This window comes from Macaca fascicularis, chromosome 9, assembly GCF_037993035.2.
Source record: "Macaca fascicularis isolate 582-1 chromosome 9, T2T-MFA8v1.1".
NCBI classification, from domain to species: Eukaryota; Metazoa; Chordata; class Mammalia; order Primates; family Cercopithecidae; genus Macaca; species Macaca fascicularis.
This window is the reverse complement of record NC_088383.1, coordinates 31,792,628-31,808,845: the sequence shown is the minus strand read 5'-3', so window position 1 is coordinate 31,808,845 and position 16,218 is coordinate 31,792,628. Positions and strand designations below refer to the sequence as shown.

The window sequence follows — 16,218 nt, the reverse complement described above, 5'->3', positions numbered from 1 at the left end:
ATTCCCCTTCCTTGGGGTTGTACACAAACCCATAAACAATGGGGAAGAGCCTCTGGTCTTTGGTGCTGGTGGCTGCCATGCCTGATCATCCTAGCCCATGGGCCCATGTAGTCCATTCACAGATGTGAAGCCTCATGCCTCTGGGTCAGATCTGGCCTCAGGATTGTCTGTCCAGAAACCTAACCTAACCTTTCTCAGGTCCATCTTTCCTGGGCACACATACTTCTTATGGTCCTGTGTACAACTGAGTCATTGATAAAACCTGCAGTGTGTGAACCCACTGGTAATGCTTCCTTTTTTTGAGACAAGGTCTCACTCTGTCACTAATTTTTAACGAATTATTTTTCTAGAGAGGAGGTCTGGCTACATCGCCTATGCTGGTCTCCAACTCCTGGCCTCAAGTGATCCTCCTACCTTAGCCTTCCAGTGTGCTGGGATTACAGGCATGAGCCACTGCACTCACACATGCAATGGTTCCTGAAGTATGGATCCTGGACCAATAGCAACACCTGAGAAATGCTTTTCATTTTAAAGTCTGTGAGGTAGCCCTAATTTACTGTTTTTAAACGTAGAACCTCCACCTCCTGGGCTTAAGCAATTCTCCTGTCTCAGCCTCCTGAGTAGCTGGGATAACAGGCACATGCCATCATATCTGGCTAATTTTTATATTTTGAGTAGAGATGGGGGTTTCACCATGTTGGCCAGGCTGGTCTTGAACTCCTGACCTCAAATGATCCACCAGCCTCAGCCTCCCAAAGTCCTAGGATTACGGGCGTGAGCCACACACCTAGCCTAAACTCTACTAAAAGTAAGTTTCTAGTTAATTTGTAAGTGAAATTACCAATCTAATCTCTCAAGCAGCTGAGAAAGGATTCTTGGAACGGGTAGAATTGAAGGAGTTCAAGCGCAGAATCTTCTGGCCCTTCTCCTTCCTACAGGCTGGGGGATCACCAGGGCTAGGCTGAAATCCTGGTGACTTTGGGAATGTAGGTCATGTATGACCAAGCAACGGGATGGAAGGAGCCTGAGGCCCAGGTCTCACCCTGGGCAAACTGATCCTGGACCACCTACATCCAGACATTCTTAAATAAAATAAACTTGAATCTTGTTTAAGCCTGTTATCTTGTTGTTCGCTCATTCACTAACAAGTTATCCCAACTAACATTGATAATATCAATAGTAGTGCCAATTGTATGACTAGGCAAGAGACTCTCACCATAATAATAGATTAGATACCCACATTCTATGCAGCCTTGGAGTTTAGTTTTAAATATAATCAAAAAGTGACTGCTATTACTATTTGTGGTATAGAATAACACATGAATGTGATAGTTAACAAACAGTCACCTCCCTTCTCTCATGTGTTATGTGAGAAGAGAGGGGCCCAGGAAAAGAAACATACAGGACTCTTAGCTATGTAAGACTGTGTGTTCTGTGAGTGCCATCAACATAACATTATACATGCAGGGCCACATTGGAAACACAATTTCCTATTTTACACTTCAATTTTTATTAAGTATTTTTCTCTATTGTTTAAAAATCAAAAGTTGACACCTTAACCGATAATTCCTAATGCACAAAAAGTTCCTTCTCCAGAAGATAGATATAAAAATTGTGAAAAATCTATTCATAGGGGCAAATGTAACTATTAAAAATCATGAATTTGTGTACAACATTAATGAATTTCTGGACAAAGCTGCAGGTTTTATGATCATTCTTAAGCTGGAGGCTTAAATGATCAAGCTCTTCACTTAAGAACCATCACAAACTCAAGGGCCTTCAGGGGCCAGGTAGGTAGGTTAAATAATACCCAGGTGGGGTTATAGGAAAATGTGGAACATCTGTGCCTTTGAACTAGGCAGCCTCATTCCAATAATAAATGCCCGGAGTGAGTGGGGGACCAACACTGTCAGAGTTTCTGATTTTTCATAAAAAGCTAAAATACTTGTGATACGGTTAGGTTTTCTGTCCCTACCCAAATCTTATCTTGAATTATAATCCCTATAATCCCCATGTGTCAAGGGAGAGACCAGGTGGAGGTAATGGAATCATGGGGACAGTTTGCCTCATGCTGTTCTCCTGATAGTGAGTGAGTTCTCACGAGATCTGATGGTTTTATACAGGACTCTTCCCCCTTCGCTCAGCACTTCTTCCTGATGCTTATGAAGAACGTCCTTGTTTCCCCTTCTCCTTCCACCATGACTGTAAGTTTCCTGAGGCCTCCCCAGCCATGCTGAATTGTGAGTCAATTCAACCTACTTCCTTTGTACATTACCCAATCTCAGGCAGTTCTTTATAGCATCCTGAAAATGTACTAATACAACTTGCTTTTCAAATGTGTTCTCTTCTGATATTCATTTCAAAATTTAAAAAACACAACATGAATCAAACCAAACGCCTCTGTGAACTGAGCGCCACCTTCCACTTAAAGTCTAAATGCAATTAGACCTGAGTTTGCAAAATCAGATTTTAAAATTTTACTTTAATTTGTCCTTCATATAACTGCCTTAATAGATTAAAAATGGCCTGAACCAAACATGAAGGATGGAAAATAAATGACAATTTGTCAAGCATAGAAGGAACATGCTGAATTAATTGCCAAGGGGAGCAATCATAGGCCTTTAGAGGCAGATAGAATTAACTGGGATAAACTTCAGAGAAGTTGCGACTTCGTCTTCATTGGCCATTAGGGTCTTGGTACCGACTCTTGACTCCTAGGTTCTACCCACCTGTCACTCCATTGCGTGGATGACCTTCCTTCTTTAACTGGATTAAAGAAATTTGTAAAATTCCTTTTTTGGTGCCAGAAATTGTGCTTGGTATTAAGGACACAAAGTTGAGTAAATTGGTGTCTGTCTTCAAAGGATTCATAGCTGAGCGGGGGCAAAAGAAGCTTAAACAATTATAATATGTGTTATTCAATCTAAGGTGCCACCGATTATAAGAAACCATTATTTTTTGTACCTCCTAAACTATGATATTCTTCAATTTTAAGATGAATTCTAATTTTAGAGATATTTCAATGTTAAAAAAATAAGTGTGTTTAAATGAATAGATACTGTATGTGTTATAGGAGAAGTTGTTTAAATGAATAGATACTGTATGTGTTATAGGAGAAGTTGTGTTGAAGAACAGGGAGAAGAAATGATCTGACCATCTGGGCAAAGCAGGGAGATACAGTAAAGTTTGTAAGGGGGAGTCAGATTACTTTAAGCAATGTAATTATCTTAGTATGCTTGGGCTGAGGCTTAAACAATGGAAATTTGTTTTCTTACAGTTCTAGAGGCTGAAAACTTCAATATCAATCAAGATCTTGCAGATTTGGTTCCTTGCTGAAGGCCTTCTTCCTGGCTTGCAGATGAGTGCCTTCTCAGTGTGTCCTCACATTGTGGCGAGAGAGAACTCTGCTTCCTCTTTCTATTATAAGAACACCAGTCCTATTGGATTAGGGCCTCGTCCTTATGACCTTATTTAATCTTACCTCCTTAGTTCATTTGTCTTACTATAATAAAATACCACAGGTAATTTATAAAAAACAAATTTATTTAGACATAGTTCTGGAGGCTGGAAAGTCTAAGATCAAGGCAGCAGCAGACCGGCTTGTCTGGTGAGGGCTGCTCTCTGCTTCCAAGATGGTGCCATGATGTTGCATCCTCCAGAGGGGAGACACACTGTCCTTACATGGCAGACAAGAAGGGATGAACTCCCTCTATCATGCCTTTTGATAAACCACCTAACCCCATTCACAAGGGCTCCACCCTCATGACTTAATCATCTCCTAAAGGCGGCTCCTCTTAATGCTATTACATTGGTGATTAAGTTTCAACACCAATTTGTGAGGGGACACCAATATCTAAAGCATAGGACCTTCTAAAATCTCTATCTCCAAATACAGTCGCACTGGGAGCTAGGACTTCAATACACAAACTGGGGGGTTGGGGGCAGAAAAGACACCATTCAGTCCATAGCAGTGACCCATGGCTAGTTGCTCAATCTCACTTTTTTCCCTCATCTGTAAAATAAGATAAAAACAGTAGCTACCTCATAGAGTTGTGAAGATTAAAATATTTCATATGGAGCGCTCTGTGATGTCTTAGATCTAGTACCTGCTTAGTTAAGGTTGGCTGTTATCAGCAGAGGTAATTAATGATAGAATTTGAACTCCAAGAATCAGTAGACCTTCTCCAAGGGCTAAGAAAGCAAGCAGATTCCAGGGAAGAACAGAATGCCTAAAGGACTGTTTCTGGAACATTCTGCCTGTCTGCTATGATGTCTTGATGTAGTTGGCGAGGTTTTTTTCCCTTGAGGAATTAATTTTTTTTTTTTTTTTGAGACAAGGTCTCACTCTGTCACCCAGGCTGGAGTACAGTGGCATAATTATTACGGCTCACTGCAGCTTCAACCTTCCCAGGCTCAAGTGATCCTCCTGCCTCAGCCTTCCAAGTAACTGGGACCACAGGTGCACACCATCATGCCCAGCTAATTTTTGTATTTTTTATAGAGATGGGGTTTGCCAGGCTGGTCTTGAACTCCTGGGCTCAAGTTATCTGCCCACCTAGGACTCTCAAAGTGCTGGGATTACAGGCATGACCACTGTGCCCGGCTGGAAATCTTTTTGATATCTTTTCTCCTGTACCTTCTTCCCTGTTCCCCAATCCCAATACACCCACAAGGACAGTTTGGTTCTTTTGGTTTTACAGTCAGAAGCATGCACCAGGCCCTGTACTCAATCAAGAACTGGGCTTCTCAGAACAAGGACACAAGTTCCTTGTCTTTCCATTTCCCTTCTCGCTTCCCTCCACCTCTTCTTGTTGGGGACAGCCTTTGTCTAACATCCTTTGTTTAAGAGACTTAATTGCTATCCCCCAGTGCCTGTCAGTGTCTTTCAGAGGACCTCATGTAAATAAGGCTCCAGGTGGCCTGTCCTGATTTCCCAGATTTACCAGAGGGGTAACATCCTGTTAGGACATTCATCAAAGATAACATTTAGTGAGGTCCAGAGCAGTGACTCAGGCCTGTAATCCCAGCACTCCGGGAGCCTGAGGCGACAGGATTGCTTGAGGCTAGGAGTTCGAGACCAGTCTGGGCAACATAGCTAGAACCCATCTCTATGAAAAGTAAAAATAACCAGATGTGGTTGTGTGTGCCTGTAGTCCCAGCTACTCAGAAGGCTGAGGTGGGAGAATCCCTTGAGCCTAGGAGTTCAATGTTATAGTGAGCTATGGTCTTGCCATTTTACTCCACCCTGGGCAAGAGAGCAAGAGCCTATCTCAAAAAAATAATAATAATAATATTTAGTATGTCTAACTCCATTTGAGGCTTGCAGAAGTTACTGGACTTGCACTAAAGTACCCAGTTAATTAGTTAATAACAAGAGCTGGCCCTGTTCAGTGCTTTACTATGTTATGCTGCATTGCCATTCAAAATGTCTTGTCTCCTAAAGGAATTTTCTCATCAGAATTATTCCTATTGACAGTGTCCCCTTTGTAAAAAGCAACTAGCATCTTGAGTAAGAAAGCTACCCAGTCTTTGAATTTGAGTTCATCCATCCATTCACCATGCATTCATCTACACATATTAACTGATAACCTATTTGGGGTACTACATGTAGAGGATTCGAGATTAAGACTCACATTTCCCCTATTCTCACAGAGCTTACAGTCTAGCAGAAGCAATTAAAATAATTTGCAATGCAGAGAGCAAAAGCTGCTTAGGGAAGGCTTCTCAGAGTCAGTTCCTGCAAAGTAGAGACCTAAAGGATTGGGGAGAATTAGCTAAGTAAAATGATGGTGGAAGAGAGATGATAAAATGATATGAAATACTGTGCGAACTGTGTAACTGCAGACTTGTAAGACTGTTATTAAACAGACATCCCTCCAGAGCTCTCCAATTTCTCTCCCGGGTCTTCTTCCAGCAAAGTCTCTATCTCCGCTCCTTTGGCAGAATAAGCCCCCTTTTAACCTGTGTGACTCTGTTTTATAAACGGTATTTTATTGTTATTAGTATATTCCTGAGTTTGAGCTGGAGATAAGGGCCTATCTCTAATCAGGAGTGACCTGATTTTTATGTCAATTACCTGGGAAGAGATCATCAAACCAGATCCTGGGGCTTAGAGACGGATGTAAGGGGATTGCAGAATGGGATTTTGTTTCCCTTGGTCTTGATCCTGAAGGATAAATGATACATGTTAGTTAGGCAAGGGGTGGTTAAAAAAGTGTTTTTCAATTTTTGTTGATTGAGATCCATAGTATGAAATACATTTAACGTTGCAACCCAGAATATACTCATGTGGCTGAACGTTCCCCTAATTTGTGTTTTGGGAAAAAATACCCTTATTACATGTGATACGATCTGATATTTTGTATTTTGGATTCTGATCAGTGTTTTTCAGATCCTTTAATGGATCACAAAATCAACTTAGTGGGTCATGATGACCACCTTAAAAAATCAAATAGAAGCAGTCATGCAAAGATGGGATGAGAAACAGCGAAGAAGATACCCATACACTGTGGTCAGTATTTTGGAGCTAAGTCCATATTTTGGACTTCCTAATCCCCTCTGTTTCTTACATAATTTGTGCCTGGTTGTATGAAACTTGAGACAGATGAGTGGTTATGGCTGTGGGTTCTGAAGTATGAAGTCTGGAATCTTGACTGTGTTACTCAACAGCTGTGTGACATGGGCACTTGACCTACTTACCTTGTGTTTAAAATGGGGATAACAACAGTTCTTATCTAGTTGCAAAAATTCAAGGAAATAATGCAGTGCTTGGCACAGAATCGACATTCAGGAAATATTAGCAATTATATTTCTTTCACTTTTATTTTCCCCAAATATTAAGTACTCTGTTTTGTCTTAATTCAGCTTTTCCTAGCTTGCTAAGTAGGACCAAGGGAAGAGATGTGTGTATTGACATAGAGGGCTCTGGAAGCCAGATTGCTACAGGCAGCAGATATCAAAGAGAAAGAATCACAAGGGGAAACTGAAAGCCCAAGGGTCATAGCGGAGGGCCTCAGTCCTTCCAGTGCTAAACCTCCAAGGTCCGAGGTTTTATTTTCTTAAAGAAAGCAGTTCCTCTCTTTAATAACGACACTTTTGGCCCTAGCTTCTCGCTTCCTGTCTAGGTCAAATTCCAGTTTGTTATAGAAACTTGACTGAACGTGAGTGTGTATTTTCCCACAAATTTCTACTTGACATTCCTTGAGGTTGTGATCCTTGCTTGGGTACCTTTAATGTTGGCTATCTTCTGTTCACTGCGTTTACTTTTTTCCTGCATCTGGCAAAACAACATTTTTTTTTTTTTTTTAATACCTGGGATTTCAAGAGAAAGTATATTGAACAATACGATGAGAAGACTATATTCTACAATGCCATCTTTCAGAGGGAAAAGTATTCTATAGGAAAAACATTTAATACATTTGGTGTATGCTTCTTACCTATTTCCACTCCAAAAAATAACAGATGACATGTACCTGTGAAATACTCCCATAAGGTATACCTAGCAACTCAAAAAAATTACGATTTTTAGAAATGATATATATAAAACATTTTGTAAGCATGTAAACTATGAAATTAACAATTTAAAGGTTTCTCAAAATTGTTTTGCAAGGAAAAACATAAATATCACTGTTTTAAAAATATGCAGAACTTTAAAAAACGTTAATTTTTCTATACCTCTGCTCTACAGAAAAACATTGTTACAATTATGTACAGCCTTTACAAATTCCTCTTACATCATTTGATAATGATTAAAACTATTTAATATTCAGATAAAATATACAAATATTTTTTCAAATCAGAACATTTAAAAACACGTAGATTTTTCTGGAACAATAAACGTTTTTATTTTTAACCAGCTCAGATCTCGAATTAAAACCCAATATTCCCGTCATCACTCTTTCCTATAAAAATACGACAGCGTTTTCAATGAGAGTGTAAACAAACCATTGTTTCAGGTTTTACTTACAACTGGAGCTGCCTTGCAAAATCCCTGCCCTGGCCATCTGCCGTGGTTCCAAATAAGTTTACAAAAGTGAATCTTGCCATTTTCAATACTTCCTCCTTTGGGTCTATTTATTCCGAAGCCTGTTTTTCTCATTCTTTTTTTTTTTTTTTCCCCCAAGACAGATTTGTGTGAGCCACTTTTTTACCATAGCATTTGTTTTTTCTGCTTATGAGAGTGTAAGAATTTCAGAAGCCAAATGTTAATATTTTGTTGTCAGTTCTTTGAGCCTTCATTTTTTCCGTCTATTGAGCCCCCTTTTTTAACCAGAACTCTGTTTCTGAGGGCATAAAAGAGCAAAGAGGCCGGGAGCGGTGGCTCACACCTGTAATCCCAGCACTTCGGGAGGCCGAGGCGGGCGGATCACGAGGTCAAGAAATGGAGACCATCCTGGCTAACACGGTGAAACCCTGTCTTTACTAAAAAAACAAAAAATGAGCCGGGTGTGGTGGCGGGCGCCTGTAGTCTCAGCTACTCAGGAGGCTGGGGCAGGTGAATGGAGTGAACCCGGGAGACGGAGCTGGCACTGAGCCAAGATCGCGCCACTGCGCTCCAGCCTGGGCAACAAAGCGAGACCCCGTCTCAAAAAAAAAAAAAAAAAAAAAAAAAAATTAGCCGGCTGCGGTGGCGCGCGCCTGTAATCCCAGCTACCCAGGAGGCTGAGGCAGGAGAATCGCTTGAACCCGGGAGGCGGAGGGTGCAATGAGTCGAGATCGCGCCACTGCACTCCAGCCTGGGAGACAGAAACACTCGTCTCAAACAAACAAAAAAGTGGGGAGCAGAGAGTGGGGCGTGGACACGGGAAGGTATCGTGAGATGACTGGATGGGGGGGGCTGGAAAGTTTGTCCTGGCGAAGAAGTGAACATGTTTATCCGGATCACCGTTTGTTAAACTTAATGGAGGTGAACAGCAACCCGTGAGTAGCTTCACCCAGCCGAAACGGGAAATCCGGCAGGCCAGGCAGAAGCTGAAATCTGCAAGGAACGGGCTGGGCTGGAGGCGGCACCAGGGCAGGAGGGGTAGGTGGGGGCCCGCGGGAGCCACGAGCCGGAGCCGGAAGGGCGGGACCCAGGGGGCAGGGCCTAACCAGGCGTGGGCGGGGCCGAGTCAAGAGATGGGCGGGGTCTGGGCGGAGTCTACCGGGAGCCGCGTCGAGCCGGGGCGGAGCGAAGACCCCTGGGAGAGCTGTCTTCTCAGGGCTGAGGAACGGCCTGCACCTGATGGAGAGCAAATGGCTGTTTCCACACGTGGAGAACTTTTAACGAACACGTGAGGAAGGCGGGCAATGTCTGTGGAAAAACTACCTCACAACCCAGGCGTCCTACTCCAGCCCCCAGGGCGACAGCTTGTTTACAGTATTTCTGAAGGTCTCCGTCCCCTTTTTTCGGCCCCTCCTCCTACGCTAACCCCGGCTTCGGGCTTTGAGTGAGGCTTTGGTAGAGGAGAGGCCCACTGGCATGCGTGTTCTGAGGCCTTCTGCGCCCACGCGCGGTGTCCGCGACGGGGCGGTGCGTGGAGGTCGGGGGCGTGGAGCTCGGGGGCGTGTCTCCTGCCGCAGCGCCGTGGGCGGGGCGAGGGCGGAGCCTGGGGGCCCAGTGGCCCGCGCCGGCTGGCCTGACCTCCCCGAACGCTGGGCCCGTGACGTCACCCCGCCGTGACGCGCACGCTGTAGGAAAACTGTAAGTTTACGAGGATTCCTGCAGCTCCTTGGGCTTGCGGGGCCCGCTGGCAGCTGGCAGCCCCGGCGGTGGTGGTGGCTGTAGGGGCGTCAGTTCCTTGGGTAGCCGCCGATTGTGACGAAGGGACAGGTGCCTGCTCAGAGTGGCAGCGCGCCCTGCTGGGCGGGAGGGATCTGGGGTGCGGGAGGCGAGGCCGCGCCCCGTGGGGCAGGGCTAGCACCTTTTCCCCTGGGGCGGGGAGCGTCCCCGAGCCTGGGAGCAGGCCTTAGAAGGGGCGGAAAGTCCAAATGGAGAGTACCTTTTTTTCTTCTGTGATAAAGGGACTTAGATTCCTCTTCTCCCTCTCAGCCCTGGAGTTTGACACGTGAAGTCGGGGATGGAGGATTCCTCTCAGAGACTAGGAATCCTATGTCCTGGCCGTTGGGATCTCGCAAGTGACCAAGTCGTCGTGGACACATTTATAAGATAACCACTTGCTGCCTTAGTTTTCTTTTTGTGTAAAATGGAGGTACAGCAGCCTCTGGCCTCCCTAATGGTCGTTCCCACAGCACTAGGAACACGTGAGATAACACAAGTGTGTAAATTTGCTAGGAGAAAGCTTATACACAGACACTTGGTTATTCTGAGGAGTGTGGTAGCCGCTGGCCATTTGACCAGGAATCTTGTAGACGGGGAAGTTTTTCACTATTTTGCCTACCCCCGACAACCTTCCATCCATCTGATCCTATACCACACTGCAGCCTGTTGGGTGATATGAACTGTTGTCACTAAACTTGATAGAATGAGGATCCCAAGAAATAACAGGTATCGTTAGCATGGTACTCTTGACAATTACAATGCCCCCGTTGTCTGGGTTTTGCAGAGGAAGCTTTCAGTATGCTGGAACTAGCACATTATACACAACATAGACTCACTGAGTTTTAAGGATTGCTGTAAAAAATTAAAAGAATGAGAATATCCAATCATCGTATCCGACTGCTTGAATATTTTGGTCAAGGGGTAGTACATTATCGATTAGTTGTTTCTAGACTATAATGCCTCTCAAACTCCGGGACTAGTATTTGTCAGGAACTTTGAAGGGAAGAATACTGTGCACACTTCAGGGTGTATTTATACAGGAGCTCGAGAGTTCACATTTCTGTAAATTCGTTTCAGGAGTGTGATATCCTTTCATCCGGGTGAGAGGAGCCTTTGAATCAGAAAGCAGGGCTTCTAATTTTTGTTCTATTCGTTAACTAGCTTCGCATCCAAGGACAAGTCACCCAAACTTGGAACTGTGTTTTTCTTATCTAAAATGAGAGCTGATGGTATATCTGCTGCTGGTTTTTCCAGGATCGAATGAGATCACGAGTGTGTAAATGAAAGGCTTTCTAAGTGTGCTATTGTTATTAGGAGATTTGCATTGGTCGCCTAGCCTGGATGAGATGTGAGTCAGAAATCTCTAGAAATAGAGCAGTAAAGAAGACAGCCTCCAGCCTAGCAGGGCTCATGTTGCAGTGGGAAATAAACGAACAATACGTGCATAATGTAATTTCAGATAGTCCTAAGTGCAGTGAAGGGGAGGAAGAAGAGAGGAGGACAGTGGGGGAACAGGGAAAGTTGTTTTTGGTAGGATCTGTCAGGAAGAGCCATTCAAATGCAGGGACAGTTGAATCAATTGAAGTGTGAGGGAAAAAGCCTGAGGTTAGAAGGTTTCAGAGAGGAATAATAATAGCAATGAACACTTAAAAAAAGTAGAGCTTACCATATGTAAGGCACTATTGTGAACACTAAATTAGAGTTTTACAAGTCTCATGGTATAATCTAATATCTCCATTTCATAGATGAGGCAACTGACACACAGAAAGGTTAAGAATTTGCCAAAGGTTGCACAGCTAAAACGCTGTAGAGACTATTTGAACGTGGGTGGTCTGACGTCAGAGTCCAGGCTCCAGGTTACTGTAGTTTTGGCCTCACAGCAGGAACAGCACAGGACAATGCTCTGAGGTGGCCCAGACACAGCGAGAGTGTTTAGAGTACAGCAGGGAAGGGGGAAAGTGGTGGCCAATGATGGTCAAGGGCCAAGGCAGGCCGTGGGGTCCCTTGTAGGCTGTGGTGAAGTAAAGGTGTTATTCTAACTGTGGTGGAAAACCACTGGAAGGTTTGCATCAAGGGACTGGTGTCTGATTTAAGTTTTATTATATGGAGAATTAACTGTAGATTAGAGTGGGTGGGGTGGAGTGAAAATGGGGGAAAGCTGCTGTGCCCTGCGGGTGAGATGATGGTGGTTTGGGCTGGGGTAGGTGGTTGTGGAGATGATGGTCGGCGGTAGAACTGATGATGCGTTTTGAAGGTAGAGCGGACGGGATGAGCTGATGTGGAATTTGAGGAAAAGGGAGAAGTGGTGATTTCTTAGGGTTAGCCTGGAACAACTGGAAGTATAGTGGTGCTGTTTACTGAGGAAAATTACAAATTTAGTTTTGCACAAGTTCTAAATGCCTGTTAGACGTAGTCATAACAACAGTGCTAGTGAAAATAGTAAGTACTATGTAAGTGTAAACCGAGTCCCAGGCAGGGTTTTAACTACTTTTACCTATATTAATTCATTTAATCATCATAAGAATTATATGTGCAAGCAACCATTATTGTCCCCATTTTACACATGAGAAAATAGAGGCAAAAAGAGGTTATAAGTGACTTGTCTGAAGTCACCCAGATTGTGAGTGATGTAGCTCGGATTCAAACCTAAGCAGTGTGGCTTTGGAGTCCATGCATTGAATCCCTGTAACCACCTCCGAGTGGACATGTTGAGTATGCATGCCTGTGAATTTGGAACTCAGGGGAAGGTCAGGGTTGCAGATACCCATTTATTTTTCTGAAGAGAAAGCCTGCTTTTATTTTTCATCTAAGCTTTGGTTGGCTGTGGGAGAAAGATTATAGGCAGTGGGACTGTGCTAACTGGTCTTTCATTATGTACCTGACTGGGTTCATGCAGCCAGTATCTGGTATTCCCCTGCCCATTCTGCCACTGTAGGTTCCATAGGGGCAAGGTCTATCTCTTTAACTTCTCTATCTCTAGTCCCTAATCCAGTGCCTGCTGTGCAGTAGATGTTAGGGATGACTTTATATGCTGGGCATTTGGTTAGGTGTTGGAAGTTCAGAGATGAATAAAACAGTTCTTTACCTAGAGGAGCAGAGTATGAGGAAAAACCTGTGGGAATAAGATTAGAGTAGACTAAATCCATAAATACATGCTGATTAGTTCATTCTGGTTTTCTGCACCCTCCCCTCCTCAGCTTCCATGACTTGTGAGATGGGGCATGAAAAGGGCAAAGGGGCAGAAGAATGCCTAAGCTGTTGCAGGATGAAGTTGAGGCTCCCCAAGAGTCCTTTTCAACAAAAGAATTACTCAAAATCATGCATATTTTACCATATTTATATTAGTTTTATTTGGCAATGATAGAATTTTTACCAAATGAAATAAATTCTGATATTTGACTATCCTTGTGAAGTGATGAGTTTTTTCAGTTCTATTACCTCAGTGTTGACAGGGCTCACCAGAGAAATAAGGGAGTTGGCTTGAAATGTTGCAGCTTGCATAATAGAGGGTGATGGAGGGGCTGGGTGAGGTATTCAGGCAGGTTTCCACCAGTTTAAGTGTATCATGCCAAAGTTCCACATATTGGAATAAGTTTGAATTTCTCTGCTGACCATCTCTAACATTGACATGTATTTTTTTTTTTTTTGTCATAGAAAGGGGATCTGGTGATGTATGTCATAGGTGGAATTGCAGATTACATCTCGTATAGCTGGAACATTGTAGAACATGGAGACTAGAACAATACAAACAAAAAAAGATGTGTCTTGTTCCTGTAGATCTTTCACGGCATACCATAACCTCAACAGTTGTCACAATTTTATTACTTCCTAACATGAGTATTTCAAATTTAAACCATTTAAGGATTGTATAAAATTGCACTGCTATAGATTTTATGGTTAATTTCAGAATTTTTTTAAGTATATAAAATTATATTTTGTTTTAAGCTTTCATTGGGAAAGTATCTAAATAACCCAATCTATGATTACTCCTAAACAGGAGCCCTCTACTAACATAAATGTAGAGGGGTGCTGTCTGATTTTGCAGTTCACAACATTTTAAATCTGTTCTTGTAGCTTCCCTACATTTAATGGAGTTGAAATGATTAGTCTTTATTTATACTACATTTGCAGTTAGTTTCCCAGGAACATCAGATACCCATATATGGTATAAAGTAAAATTGCATAGTCAATAGCCTACTGATGCTCAGGCGATACTGACTTTTAAGTTCAGGCTCAGTGAGGGCAGGTTGATGGTTATTTAATTGTGTCAGGTAGCTCCCAGCAGAGGCGAATGATGGTAAGTTCTACCTGAAAACAGGAGCCTCTGTTTCTAACACTGACCATGTGAAATATAACATCCTAGATAGTAAGTCAGATTCCTTTTAAAATTTACATTTGCACAAATTTTAAACTATTTTATGAGTAATTTTATATATATGAAGATTGTTTGTTGTTGAAAACAGTGTGTCTAGCCCAGTGATAGTACATACTGAGCATTTAAATAATTTTTTGAATTAAATTTATTTATTTTTTAAATTATACTTTAAGTTCTAGAGTACATGTGCACAACGTGCAGGTTTGTTACATATGTATACATGTGCCATGTTGGTGAAATGTACCCATTAACTCGTCATTTACATTAGGTATATCTCCTAATGCTATCCCTTCGCCCTCCCCCTACCCCACCATGGGCCACGGTGTGTGATGTTCCCCACCCTGTGTCCAAGTGTTCTCATTGTTCAGTTCCCACCTATGAGTGAGAACATGCGATGTTTGGTTTTCTGTCCTTGCAATAGTTTGCTCAGAATCATATTTTCTAGCTTCATCTATGTCCCTACAAAGGACATGAACTCATCCTTTTTTATGGCTGCATAGTATTCCATGGTGTATATGTGCCACATTTTCTTAATCCACTCTATCATTGATGGACATTTGGGTTGGTTCCAAGTCTTTGCTATTGTGAATAGTGCCGCAATAAACATACATGTGCATGTGTCTTTAGAGCAGCATGATTTATAATCCTTTGAGTATATACCTAGTAATGGGATGGCTGGGTCAAATGGTATTTCTGGTTCTAGATCCTTGAGGAATCGCCACACTGTTTTCCACAATGGTTGAACTAGTTTACAGTCCCACCAACAGTGTAAAAGTGTTCCTGTTTCTCCACATCCTCCCCAGCACCTGTTGTTTCTTGACTTTTTAATGATCGCCATTCTAACTGGTGCGAGATGGTATCTCATTGTGGTTTTGATTTGCATTTCTCTGATGGCCAGTGATGATGAGCATTTTTTCATGTGTCTGTTGGCTGCATAAATGTCTTCTTTTGAGAAGTGTCTGTTCATATCCTTTGCCCACTTTTTGATGGGGTTGTTTGATTTTTCTTGTAAATTTGTTTAAGTTCTTTGTAGATTCTGGATATTAGCCCTTTGTCAGATGGGTAGATTGTAAAAACTTTCTCCCATTCTGTAGGTTGCCTGTTCACTCTGATGGTAGTTTCTTTTGCTGGGCAGAAGCTCTTTAGTTTAATTAGATCCCATTTGTGAATTTTGGCTTTTGTTGCCATTGCTTTTGTTGTTTTAGTCATGAAGTCCTTGTCCATGCCTGTGTCCTGAATGGTCTTGTCTAGGTTTTCTTCTAGGGTTTTTATGGTTTTAGGTCTAACATTTAAGTCTTTAATCCATCTTGAATTAATTTTGGTATAAGGTGTAAGGAAGGGATCCAGTTTCAGCTTTCTACATATGGCTAGCCAGTTTTCCCAGCACCATGTATTAAATAGGGACTCCTTTCCCCATTTTTTGTTTTCGTCAAAATTCTACTTGGAGTCACTTTTTTTTTTTTTGCATTATTATCTTCAACTCGTATATATTTGCAGTAGTAGCTGGATGCTTGTTTGTGTACTTTACACTGTAAATGTTTGAATATATTTAAATAATTTATATAAGTAGCACTTAGTTTTGCTTCATGTCACATTTGGTTGCTTGCGAATCACGAGGTCAGGAGATCGAGACTATCCTGGCTAACACGGTGAAACCCCGTCTCTACTAAAAAATACAGAAGAAAAAAAACTAGCTGGGCGAGGTGGCGGGTGCCTGTAGTCCCAGCTACTTGGGAGGCTGAGGCAGGAGAATGGCGTAAACCCAGGAGGCGGAGCTTGCAGTGAGCCGAGATCTAGCCACTGCACTCCAGCCTGGGCGACAGAGCGAGACTCCATCTCAAAAAAAAAAAAAAGAAAAGAAATTAAAATCTTTACGTTTGATTTTAACACATAACACTAATGGCTAATAATCAGTAAGTCTAGGTGGAGACTAAGCTTTAGTGACAGGTTAACCAAGTTTTAACCCCAAAACACCCAGAAGAAAATTCTTAGGGAATGTTAAGCAAAACCAGTATGTTGATGAAAGGAATAATTTAACCATAACTACGTAGCTATTATTCTTCAAGTTGTTACCATTCTACAG

The 16,218-nt window shown here is 42.5% G+C and overlaps 1 protein-coding gene across 32 annotated transcripts in view; it reads left to right on the top strand.

The window, feature by feature from the left end:
- The first annotated feature begins 9,144 nt into the window (after positions 1-9,144).
- Positions 9,145-16,218, top strand: part of ZNF438 (zinc finger protein 438) — a 182,194-nt gene continuing 175,120 nt past the window's right edge. For 19 of the 32 annotated variants that reach the window (XM_065520493.1, XM_045399783.2, XM_065520489.1 and 16 more), the window contains exon 1: positions 9,577-9,682. The gene's annotated coding sequence lies outside the window, so the exon portion shown is untranslated. Of the gene's footprint in view, positions 9,371-9,576; positions 9,683-16,218 lie in introns of those variants that run through there. The other 13 variants (XM_045399791.2, XM_065520486.1, XM_065520483.1 and 10 more) reach the window with 2 other exon arrangements.